At 43.1% G+C, this 11,282-nt stretch overlaps 1 long non-coding RNA gene across 1 annotated transcript; it reads right to left on the bottom strand.

Annotated features, from left to right (window-relative positions):
- Positions 1–2,361: 2,361 nt before the first annotated feature.
- LOC135905948 (uncharacterized) lies at positions 2,362–7,819 on the bottom strand. The gene is made up of 5 exons (XR_010565568.2): positions 7,290–7,819; positions 6,082–6,200; positions 4,874–4,957; positions 4,712–4,804; positions 2,362–2,580 (listed from the first exon to the last, which is right to left on the bottom strand). It is a non-coding gene; the product is annotated as an uncharacterized lncRNA (long non-coding RNA).
- Between the last annotated feature and the right edge of the window lie 3,463 nt (positions 7,820–11,282).

Genomic DNA, 11,282 nt, shown 5'->3' with positions numbered 1-11,282 from the left:
TGAGGCAATAGAAATAAAAAAAAAGATAAATTGTTTTGTCTTCTCCGCACAATGATAGGCACTGTGGAGAGGGAGCCACCTAGAGCAGTTCTGTGTTGATATAAGTTTACGAAAGGTAGACGACAGCGAAGCGAATGGAAGTTGCTTTGATTGTAATTTTTACAGCGAAGCTGTATATTGGTAGGTCCTGATGAAAAATGTGTCCGTTGGCAAGCGCCGCGTACACATAAATACCCAAGAAAGTGGATGGGGAAACGCCGCCGCGGTACACTCTTAGCACGGTAACCTTTACTAAAGGGGTACATTCTCACAGATTTGTGCACCTTTAACTTATAAGTTACAAATCAACCTTTACAAATTTAACTTCTATTAAAGGTAAGAAAGCGTGCACCTCAACTAGAGGTTACAACACTTTAACCTCTAGTATAGGCATACAGTATTGAGTGTCTTTGCCTAAATATAAAGGTTACTTTTACAATATACCGGTTGAACGATTAAAATGTTCACACAAAGCGGCTTGCAGGAGGTCCCAGATGGACACCGTGCTGCGCATGCTCCGTATATAGAGCCGGTGTCGCCTAGCAACGGGGACGCGGCTCTTCTTTCTGCGGTATGTTTCATAAAAGCCCGTTGCTCTGCGCATGCTCCGCCAAGGCAGTTGTCGCCTAGCAACAAAGGTGCGTCTCTTCCTTCTTTCGCGCTTCTTTCTGCTTGCGCCTCTTCTTTCTTGCGCGCTTCTTTCCGCGGCCGGATTAAGCAGACTACAACCGGGCGCGGAGAAATGTGAGCCTTCGCGGAGGAAGCCCCTCGGCCAGTCCTTTCGGGACGCTGCCTTTACATGCGCTTGCGCTTCGAAATAGTTCACGTGTCCACCTCGTGCGGTTTTCGGGACAAAGGGTGTCGCTGTGTCTCTCTGAACCTAAGTAAGAAAAAAGAAAAAAAAAGAAACATTGCGTTTTGCAGGCAACTTAGACCTTACGCATACCGCAACATCTCTTGTTTGGCCTAAAAAATATTAAGACAAAATGCAGCCTACTACCCCAAAAAGTACAACAAAGGTGACCGCGGGAGCCAGAGAAATTTCTTTACTTTTGAATAGTATATTGTAAGTGACAGACTCATTTTTTTGGGCTACAGTTCTGTAGCTGCTAATCAATAAATGAGGCAAATTTTCGCTTTGCCAACGACAAGTGTTCAGACTTTTGGCTCACGCTGTTGCGGTTTTTATCCTCCTGCACATGCGTTTGTGTTTACTCGGTGGATTGTTCCTAAGGTATCATCTAGCACGCGAAAATGAAAAAAAAAATGAATTTCAGCTCACTGATTCTACTTTTTAATTTTTGCATGCTGAATGATACCCTTGGTACAATCCACACAGTAAGCGCAAATGCATGCGCAGGAGAAAAACACAGCACAGGTAAAGGGCCTGAACACTTGCCGTTGTTCATAAGCAAAGCAAAAATTTGCTTCATTTATTGCTAATAGCTACACAATTGTACCCGAAAACAGTATGCGTCTGTCACTTGCTATGCCATTCGTAAGTGGAGATCTGTACTCCCGCACTCCTCCTTGTTGTGCTTTGTGATAGCTAGAGAATTTTTTTACTAGATATCATTGCAGTCGAAGAGATGTTACGGCTTGCGTAAGTTGCCAGCAAAACGCAGTTTTTTCTTTTCTTTTTGCTTAGGCTGAGAGAGACACAGGGACACCCTTTCCTGTGGAAACTACACGAGGTGGATAGGTGAACTATTTCGAAGCGCAACCACGTGTAAAGACAATGTCCAAAAAGGACTGGCCGAGTGGCGTCCTCCGCGAGGGCTCACGTTTCTCCGGGCATGGTTGTCGGCTGCTTAATCCGACCGCGAAAAGAAGCGCGCAAGAAAGAAGAGGCGCAAGCAGAGAGAACCGCAAAAGAAGGAAATGACGCACCTCTGTTGTTTGGCGGCAGCCGACTCGGTGCACCATGCGGAGATTTGGCCTTTCTGGAACAAAACCCAAGGTGGCGCCTCCCCGTTGCTAGGCCGCACCGGGCTCGTCGGACCATGTAAAGAGCGGGGCCCACATGAAATCCTCTGAAAAAAAAAAGGAACGCTCAACTGAATGTGGTGTCAAAAGCTTACTTTCATTTAAATCACTTAAATCGTTGTATTTCAGCCAACGAAGGGCTACCATGATACTACTATACTGTATCCCTTGGGATTTCTGACGAAATGAAACTCCCCGTGCGGCACCTTTTGAGCAAATATCTAACGGTAATGTTCTCAAAAATACAGTTCAAAACACAATTTGAACGCCTGAGGAGGAGGCGCCGTTAGCTTGTATAAATAATCTGAGTATAAATTGACAGTATAAAAGGCAGTATAAGGTTAACTTCAGAATGCAACATCTTTATTTGAAAATACAACATAGAATACACCAGAAGTACAGCAGGCCTTGCTGGCACATGACTAGATCTGAAAATTCAACAGAATACTATCACTTGCATCATAACACAGGAATTTTTAAAATCATATCACCGTGTTTCAGCCATGCATGTCGTCAATAACTTCGTGTTAACTGTCCATGTAAAAACTTGTACTGCTGTCAGGAAGCAAGAAAACAAGGCAAATATTAGTATATGAGATTGAAGGAACAAAAACTGGACACTTGTGTTCAGATCCACATTGGACACTACATAAAAAAAGCTTTACACATCAATGTGCAGCAATAGAGCAGGTCAATAAAGACGTTGCCAGTGCAATGTAGCCGATGCAAAGAATATACAAAGTATTGGCTATAGGTGAACCTAAAAAAGAAGACTGGACCACACAGCCCATCTATACCTGAGCAACGTTTCCTTAGTGTTAGCATTGACCACCACTGGCATCAAAAGACAACTTGTTGCTCTTACAAACATCAGACAAAGCTTAACCAGGAGATGTGCGAAGTGCTGGCTTGTGGGCCAAATGACAAAAGGCTGGAAGTGGTGATGCTTACAGCATAGTGAACTCTCAGTTTAGATCCTTTTGACAATGCAAACGTGAACATTTTTTATTAAAATTACTACATGACACATTTTACTGTCTAGCTAACAATGTCAAGGATGGGATTCAAACTTCTTGAATGCACTACCTATTTAAAATAAATATTGAAAAAGGTCATTTGGGCACTGCTATGCAGAGTACTGCACAATTACGCTATCATCTAGAGGCTAGCAGTTAGAATAACTCAGTGACAAAGAAAGGCCGCCATAATTCACATTGCACGAATTTAAGAATTTTGAGCAGCTAAATAAAATACTTGTGCACAATACTAAATGCCACTTGCATGAATGGATGTATTACCTCAGTAATTTTCAATAAAACAGTTATAGAAAGGCATGCAACTGTAATGCAGAAAATGATGCATCTGTTCACCACCTCCTGGCAACAAGTGAACATTAATGCAAGGTGAAAATTGTTAACTAGACTTTGAATCAAATCACGTTCTTTTTCTTCAGAAGAGCAAAGAAACACTTCAATCTGTTATTTATGAGCCCTCTAGGCACAACATTGCTGGGAAGCGCAAGTTTCTGCATCCGCTCCAGGAATGGTGCAAATGCATATGGATAATCGAGGTTCTTGATGTAGTAGGTTAAAATACAATAAATTACAGCTAGCTCCAGGCTGCCGTTCGAGACCCAAATTATTTCTTGCCTGCTGCCAGCATAAACACACGTTTGCTCGCTGCATGTGTAGACGTGGGGAGCTGCAATCTGGATATCACCACTGGGCAGTGGAGCCTACAAGGACACTTAGAGCCTATAAACATTCGCCTATCAAACATTAAATATGCACAGCATAATGTGAACTGACGAAGTAAAATTTATCAAAAACGTGCAGTACTGCAGATGCAGAGCACAACTCAACCCGAAAGAGCCCAACCATTCTACATCAAGGAAAATTAGAACTGGCTCACCTTTAGCTCTCATTAAAGCATGCAGGAAAAAGCAATGAAATGTTATTTTACCGAAAGTAATCAGTATAATACCAATTTTCGTTTGTTTCCTCAACTATATACAACTGAAATCTCACTAAAGGATACTACTGTTTAGCGCGTAATTATGCCCTGTTCCCACAAGATACGCATTAACGAGATTTCACCAGGTAAATTGGTGCAGCATCGCACACTTCATGAGCTGGCTGTGTGCACGTTCCGTCCGGCAGGATGTCTCTTACGGTTTTTGCTTACCTCACCTTTATTAACTTTGAAATGCAATAAATCACATTTAAATTAAATTGTTAAATATAAGTTAACAATTTCATCGAATTTCATTAATTCGCTCCTTCTCTACATTCTGTGCCTTCATGTGTTAATTATCGTGCAGTCTAGCTAAACGGAAGTAGTGAATAAAAAATAGCACCAAAATACTACCATACCTCAATTTAAGCGCATATAAAGTATGAGCAATGCCTCCATCCTTAGTATTATTTCAGGGGAAGAAAATCTAAGGCGACAACATTAAATCGTGTAATGATGCTCCGCTGGACTCGCACCACTGACCAATACAAATGATAATGCTACAATATAAGTACTGAGCAGAAACACAGATGTGAGTAAAAGTAATCACAAGGTGAATGCAGAGAGCTTTCTGGACGATATGTGAAAAGTTTACAAATGAGTGTAATATTTAGTATCGTTACATTTGAGATGTTTCCTTATGAACTAGTAAATTATATTTCACATCACATACCTTGGCCGCATTCAGTATCGCGGATCTCTTTGTCCATGGCAACCACTGGGCTGTCAAGTGGGGGCTCTTGCACATGGGACTACGGTGCGGAGTCTGGAACAAACAAGTGAAAACAAAGCACCCAATAAAACCAATTCTTTCCTGTATGCGCTATGCATTTACCTTTAGAGCAGCCAGGTTGTGATTCTTGCACAGGCATTCAGGCCGATTCATTTTCTATGGAGGCACCAACTGGGACAGTCCTCTCTAAAGCAAAAAAAGAAAAAGAATATATATAGATCCCACGCACTGTGGGAATCGATGCAAGCAAAGCTTTCTGTGCTGTTTGCGTTCAGTGGCAATATTTGGCGGTGATGTTGACGGCCTACGACAGTCGTGATGCGATGTTAAATGTTACCTTACGTGCACCACTTGTGTTTGCCTACGTAGTACACCAAACAGCGAGGCGTGTTTGCTCGAGGCATTGTTGTGCGCCATTGTTCGTATGCTGCAAGCAATTTAGCACTGCCATTCTTCACACGGGCGCATGGCATCGTGGCTGAAATGTTTATTTGCTCGACAGCCGCTTGCGTGTTGTCGTCTTGACGCTGCGTGTTGTCGTCTTGACGCTGCGGTACTGAGTGCAGCTTTGCGTCTGCACGCCTGCATCAGTTGTCATCATGTACAAACTTGCAGGGTGTTTATTTTTCAGAAATAGCAGAAACGTGCCGTTTCATTCTTAAACTAACATTTTTACAGTTTCTCCGCAACTGTTGCCATGTCTAGTAGCGACTCTTCTTTTATTTAGGCGACCCCAAATGAAGCATGCTTTCTGGTGGCGTCTTTCCATTCTTCCACATCATACTATGTATGCAAGGCGGCACGAGCGAATATCAACTATTATTCATCCGTTTGGTCAGGGCGTTGGCTTTACAAATTCTCTGTATTATCTTTCCATTGACTATCTCCCCTCTGGAAATTTGCACGTGAGTACAAAAGCGCTGCAGCTTCTGCAATGCTTATACCGCAGGCTAACGCGTAATTACAGCGCTCCAGAGGTAATTGTGTCGATGGCCGAGGAGTTTCAGAGGACATTGTGACGGCTAAAGAACTCCAGAGGGCATTGTGGCGACGCCCGCGCAGTTCTTGCTGGAAAGGGCTCACAGACATCACTCCCGCGTCCCTACTATGTACAAGTACAATGTAATTTCTCGTACACTGCGTACATTATGTACATTACGTACTAAACCACTCCCCGACGCCGCGTGCAGGTCAGCGACAGCAGCAGCAGTGGAAAAGCCGAAGGAAGTGGCAAAAAAAGCTTCGCTTTAAAATATTTGATACACTAGGCAATCAAAAAAGCTTTGGCCAACATTCCACATTATACTAACCATATTGCACTGAGGAGACTAGATGTGCAAGCTTCCACAGTTTCATGTGACACTGAGGCCTCGAACAACGGTGCCTGGCACATTGCATTGCACCTTTGCCTCGGCTGCATTTTTCGTTTCTGAAATTATAGACGCAACGAAACGACATCATTAGTGTTCACAAAGTAATGCAGAGCGCATTGCAGAGCTGTAGGCAAAAAAAAAAAGACGCGTACATAAGCAAAATTCGTGCGAAAGCTATACAACATGTATTCTCTGAAACAACGCTGTGTATAATTATACATCATTGTGCGAAATTGGAATGCAAGTTGTAAGAGAAGGGGTGACGTTGCGGTAAAAAGAGAATTGTGTATTCTTCGCAGTTAGTCAATGCTAACCACCGATTCTTATGTTAAATTACTGGCCCGTTTGACTAAAAGAAAATAAAAAAAACACGCATTTTTACCCAAAAAGCGAAGCACTAATAGCGATAGCAAAGCATTAGACCACTACTCAAACTAAGGTACGTAGTTTTACCTGCCGTAACAGTAATCATTAGCTTACTAATAACCATGGTGTCACGCGAGCACAGGCATTAATGAACATATCTCATTTGACGACCGCGAACAATCGCTATCAAGTTGACTTGAAGAACGCAGAGGGGAGCGAACGTTTGTTTTGTTGCTCCCTTAAACGCGTCTCCGAACTTTTGAGATTACGCGACCTCCAGCACTACTCGCACCGAAAGAAAGCAGAAATGCAACCACGAACCGCCTCGGCTTGCCCGACCTCTGCACACACCGCAGATTACCTCCAGGCCAGGGCGCGGGCAGTCACGCACCCCCACAGCATGGCTAACGGAGGGTGCACGAGGCGAGTTGTGCAATACTGAACGATTTCTGTCAAGTACATCAGCCCAAAGCACGGCGTCAGTACAAGAAACGTATTGTTGAGGTCATTTAGTTGCCCTGACACAACTCATCCCGCCGACAAGCTCAATATTTTAGAAAGGTCTAATCCAATATTTGCATAAAATGACAACATGACAACATCGAATTTAGCTCAATGTAAATCGAAGAGCATAAAGAAGCAAACATATCAACAATAACCTTTTTCAGAAACACTTACGCGAAGCGAGAGCATGCATCATGTCAAATGTTGAATTGCGAACCATAAAGAATTCACGTACTATCCACCCAAAAATAATTTAAAGCAAAAGTTCTGCTTACCGAGATCACATATTTTTCCGTGTGCATTTGGGACGTGGTCACAATAGTCACACCTCACCAGGTAGTCACTTTCCGACAGGCGCAGAATGGTGTATCGCTTGCACTCACAACCCGGCTCGTTGCAGCGACCGCGCAACACACCGAAAAGGTCTCTGCTGCACAAAGGCATGAGGGTGCAGCGGATGGCGCAAGTTCCCAGTAGAAGCGGTAATAACTACTGCAGGCTACAAGTGGTGGCAGCACACAATGGTGATCGGATGGTATCCAAACAAGTCAAATATAATGGCCGTCTCAGAACGACAACAACGACAGGACGACAGCGCGCTAACCACTCCCGCCGGCTCCGAGCCTCCCGCTCCCGCTTAAAATCTTCCCAGCGTGCAACTCGAGCTATCTCGATTGGGCCGAGGAGGAGAGATGATAGCACCGTGGATGGCCGCGCTCCGGTGTGGCTGATGCCTGCTCGCTGCCGCCATGTTAGAAAAAGGCACTTAGAGGCACAAGCAAAAATGAAAAAAAAAATGAAAACAAGCAATGAATTACAGAAATAAATGTCAGAGGTGCCAGTGATGTTATGGGTGTGATGGTGGAAGCATTTCGTGTTTGGACAGTGGTAAAGATTTCATTTCTCAGTTGGCGGCTTCACACATTTAACGCTCTTTTCATCTGTCTATGTCTCCTAAAAAAGACAACGGAGCGGACGGCGCTCGCTTGTATGTGAGTGTAGCGGCATCCTGTTCATTTCACTGAACGTTTGGCGCGTTTCGTGTCTGCTGTAACTTAAATTTGCGGTCGTTGTAATGCCAATCTTCGGCACAGCTTATAATGCCCAAAGAAAGTTGGCAGTGGAATCAGTTGCTACAAGTTTTTAAAACATCCTAAGTGCAATGCAGAATGGTTCGCCGACATGTAGGTTGTTTATTTCAAAGCAGTTACGCCGGTCGCGTAGCGCGTACCGCATCCCCAGCTCCCTCGCCGCGCGTTTATACTTCAGTACGCACGCTGCCTAGCTGGTACCGCGTGTCGGCATGGTTTTCTTAGGCACGCGCTTCTTGCACACTAACTATTAACCTCATCTTGAGCGCTTATGGTTGAATTAAGCATGGGAAATTTTTGGTTGACAGCATCAAGGCAGTGCAGGGAATGAAACGAACCCGGTTAAAGGCAGAAAATGTATGCAGACAACTGAAAGGTTCTGAGCAGGGACATTTTAGTAGACAAGTTGAATTATATTGATATGTGATAGAACCATCCAATGCTTTCAACAACCTTTTACTGAAAGACCCAACGCGTTCGTGTGCTTTTCTTCTGCTGTTCTTCCTCGCCTCGTACATGAATTTTGTTAGAACATATTCATTTTTTCTAAAGAAACTCGCCCGCTATTGTTTCTCGTGTTGAAATACCGATGTTCCATGCCTGTCTCATGGAGGCTAGAATGCGTGCGAGAGCAGGGGGCTTCCGTCACGTTCGACCACTGGGTTTCGGCAGGCAGTGCACGCCACATCATTCGATGACACAGTCTTCGTTGCTGATATTTCAAATAAGGCTGTGTGCCAAGTATGGAGGGTCGTCAAAGAACAGCGCGCAGATGAACTTGCAAGTGCGATCATGCTTGATTTATTTTTTGGTTTTAAATCGTGAAAAATGTAACTGCTTGACTGACAGAAATTAAGACCGAATACAGCCCGAACTGCCGAAGTCCTACGTTTGTAATAACCAGATCATAAATGCAGAGCACGAACACATTAGGATACATTTATCAGCAAACGTCCAATCCATGATGTAGGTCTCCTCACTGATGAGCTGCAGTGTTCTTTAGAGGTTAAAATCTAAAGGTTACAAGGCGCTTTGCGCTGAATTAACCTTTAAATCCGTCAATTTTGGCTCTTGTAACCTATAGATATATATATACGTAACAACATTTAATTAAAACATCAACATATTTCGCATGTAACCTTTATTTTATAAGTTACTCGTGATTACAGGTTACCATAAAAGGTACCGTGCTAAGAGTGTAGCTCAATTGGTAGAGCATCGCACGCGACATGCGAAGGTTGTGGGTTCGGTTCCCACCTGCGGCAAGTTGTTTTTTCATCCACTTTAATTTCCATTAATTTATCATTACTTTATTTCATTTATTAAGCACATGCAATTTCCACTATGTTGTACTTGGTGTCAGTGTTTGTTGGCTTCTCATTATATGACTAATAAATATCGGGTCCCTCGGTTAACCCCCTTTCTTCTCGTTTATTACTTAACGAGGGTCTCGAATCCGGCAACATTGATGCCTTCAGGTAGCATATGTGGGTTTATTGACCAGTTGCCTTCACCCGAAAAGATCACGTTCTCGTGACGCCTGCGGCAAAAAAGACGTTCCACGTCCGCCGCCTAGGTCTGCGAGTGGGGGCGCTGGCTAACACTCCCAGGGTTCTACTAGTACACGTAAATACCCAAGAAAGTGGATGGGGAAACGCCGCCGCGGTAGCTCAATTGGTAGAGCATCGCACGCGACATGCGAAGGTTGTGGGTTCGGTTCCCACCTGCGGCAAGTTGTTTTTTCATCCACTTTAATTTCCATTAATTTATCATTACTTTATTTCATTTATTAAGCACATGCAATTTCCACTATGTTGTACTTGGTGTCAGTGTTTGTTGGCTTCTCATTATATGACTAATGTATATATATATATATATATATATATATATATATATATATATATATATATATATATATATATATATATATATATATATATATAGCTGTCTATATATAAAGTAAAAGAAACAAGTAAGAAAAAGAAAGTATTAAAACAAAAAGCACGAATAAATAAGAAACGAAAACAAAAATATGTAACGAAGTAAAATTAAAAATAAAAAATACCAAGCAAACAACGAAGTCATGCGTTTGTGTCATTATTTCACCAATATAGCATAACCACCATATAGAACTTAATATAGCTATTGAACAGTATAGCTTCGTTCGTCTTCCATGTTCACATAGTGAAAGCGCTCTCAATTTTTTTTTTGTTTACCTTATTATTATCTCCTGCTATGCACGAGGTCACGGAATCGAATTCCGGCCATGGCTTACCCATTTCAATGGGGGCGAAATGCAAAACACTCACGCACTTAGATTTATGTGCACGTTAAAGAACCACAGGTGGTTCAAATTTTCGGACACCCCCACACGGCGTGCCTCATAACCAGATTGCGGTTTTGGCATGTAAAACCCCATAATTTAATTTAATTTTTTTTCTTATCTAATATTTTTTGTGGCAGCATATTTTTTTTTCGACACCCTGCTATGCGCTCGCCACGTTCGTCGAAGGCTTGTGCACGTTACTCGTCAATGTTCATTGTTATCTACAAATTACACACTGGATGTTCGCGAGCCTGCGACAGACAGCCGAAAGAGAATCTGTATGGTGCAGCTGTACGCAATTGTAATAAAGAACTGTAGTGCGTACACTGCGCAAAATTTCGTAGCGTTTAAACAAATGCTTCTTGGCTGCTTGAGCAAGTTCACTTAGCTGATTAGCAGGTTCTATCTATCTGCGCTCTCGTACCGTGATTACAGAACCATAGCCAAACGTTTCTGCAAATAAGTTGATATGCAGTTAGCAACTCTTACATTCGTCATTAACTTCAAGTTATAGACTTCTTAAACATGTTTTGCAACACTAGCCTAACATTCAACTGATCAGTATAACAGCACTGAATATTCCTTGAATCGTAATTCTAGGGTTTTACGTGTCGAAATCACGATTTGGTTATGAGGCACGCCGTAGTGGGGGAAGTCCGGATTAATTTTGACCACCAGGGGATTTTGCCGCGTCGTCAATGCACGGTGCACCGGCGTTCCTGCATTTCGCCCCAATCGAAGTGCGGCCACCACGGCCACGTTTCGATACCGCGAGCTCGTGCTTCGCGGCGCAACACCATAGGCGCTTAGCCACCGCGAGGAGTTGGATATTCTTTATGCTACACTTCTTT

This window comes from Dermacentor albipictus, chromosome 5 (assembly GCF_038994185.2).
Source record: "Dermacentor albipictus isolate Rhodes 1998 colony chromosome 5, USDA_Dalb.pri_finalv2, whole genome shotgun sequence".
Lineage (NCBI taxonomy): Eukaryota > Metazoa > Arthropoda > Arachnida > Ixodida > Ixodidae > Dermacentor > Dermacentor albipictus.
The sequence above is the reverse complement of the archived record's forward strand: the minus strand, read 5'-3'. Positions and strand labels throughout refer to the sequence as shown.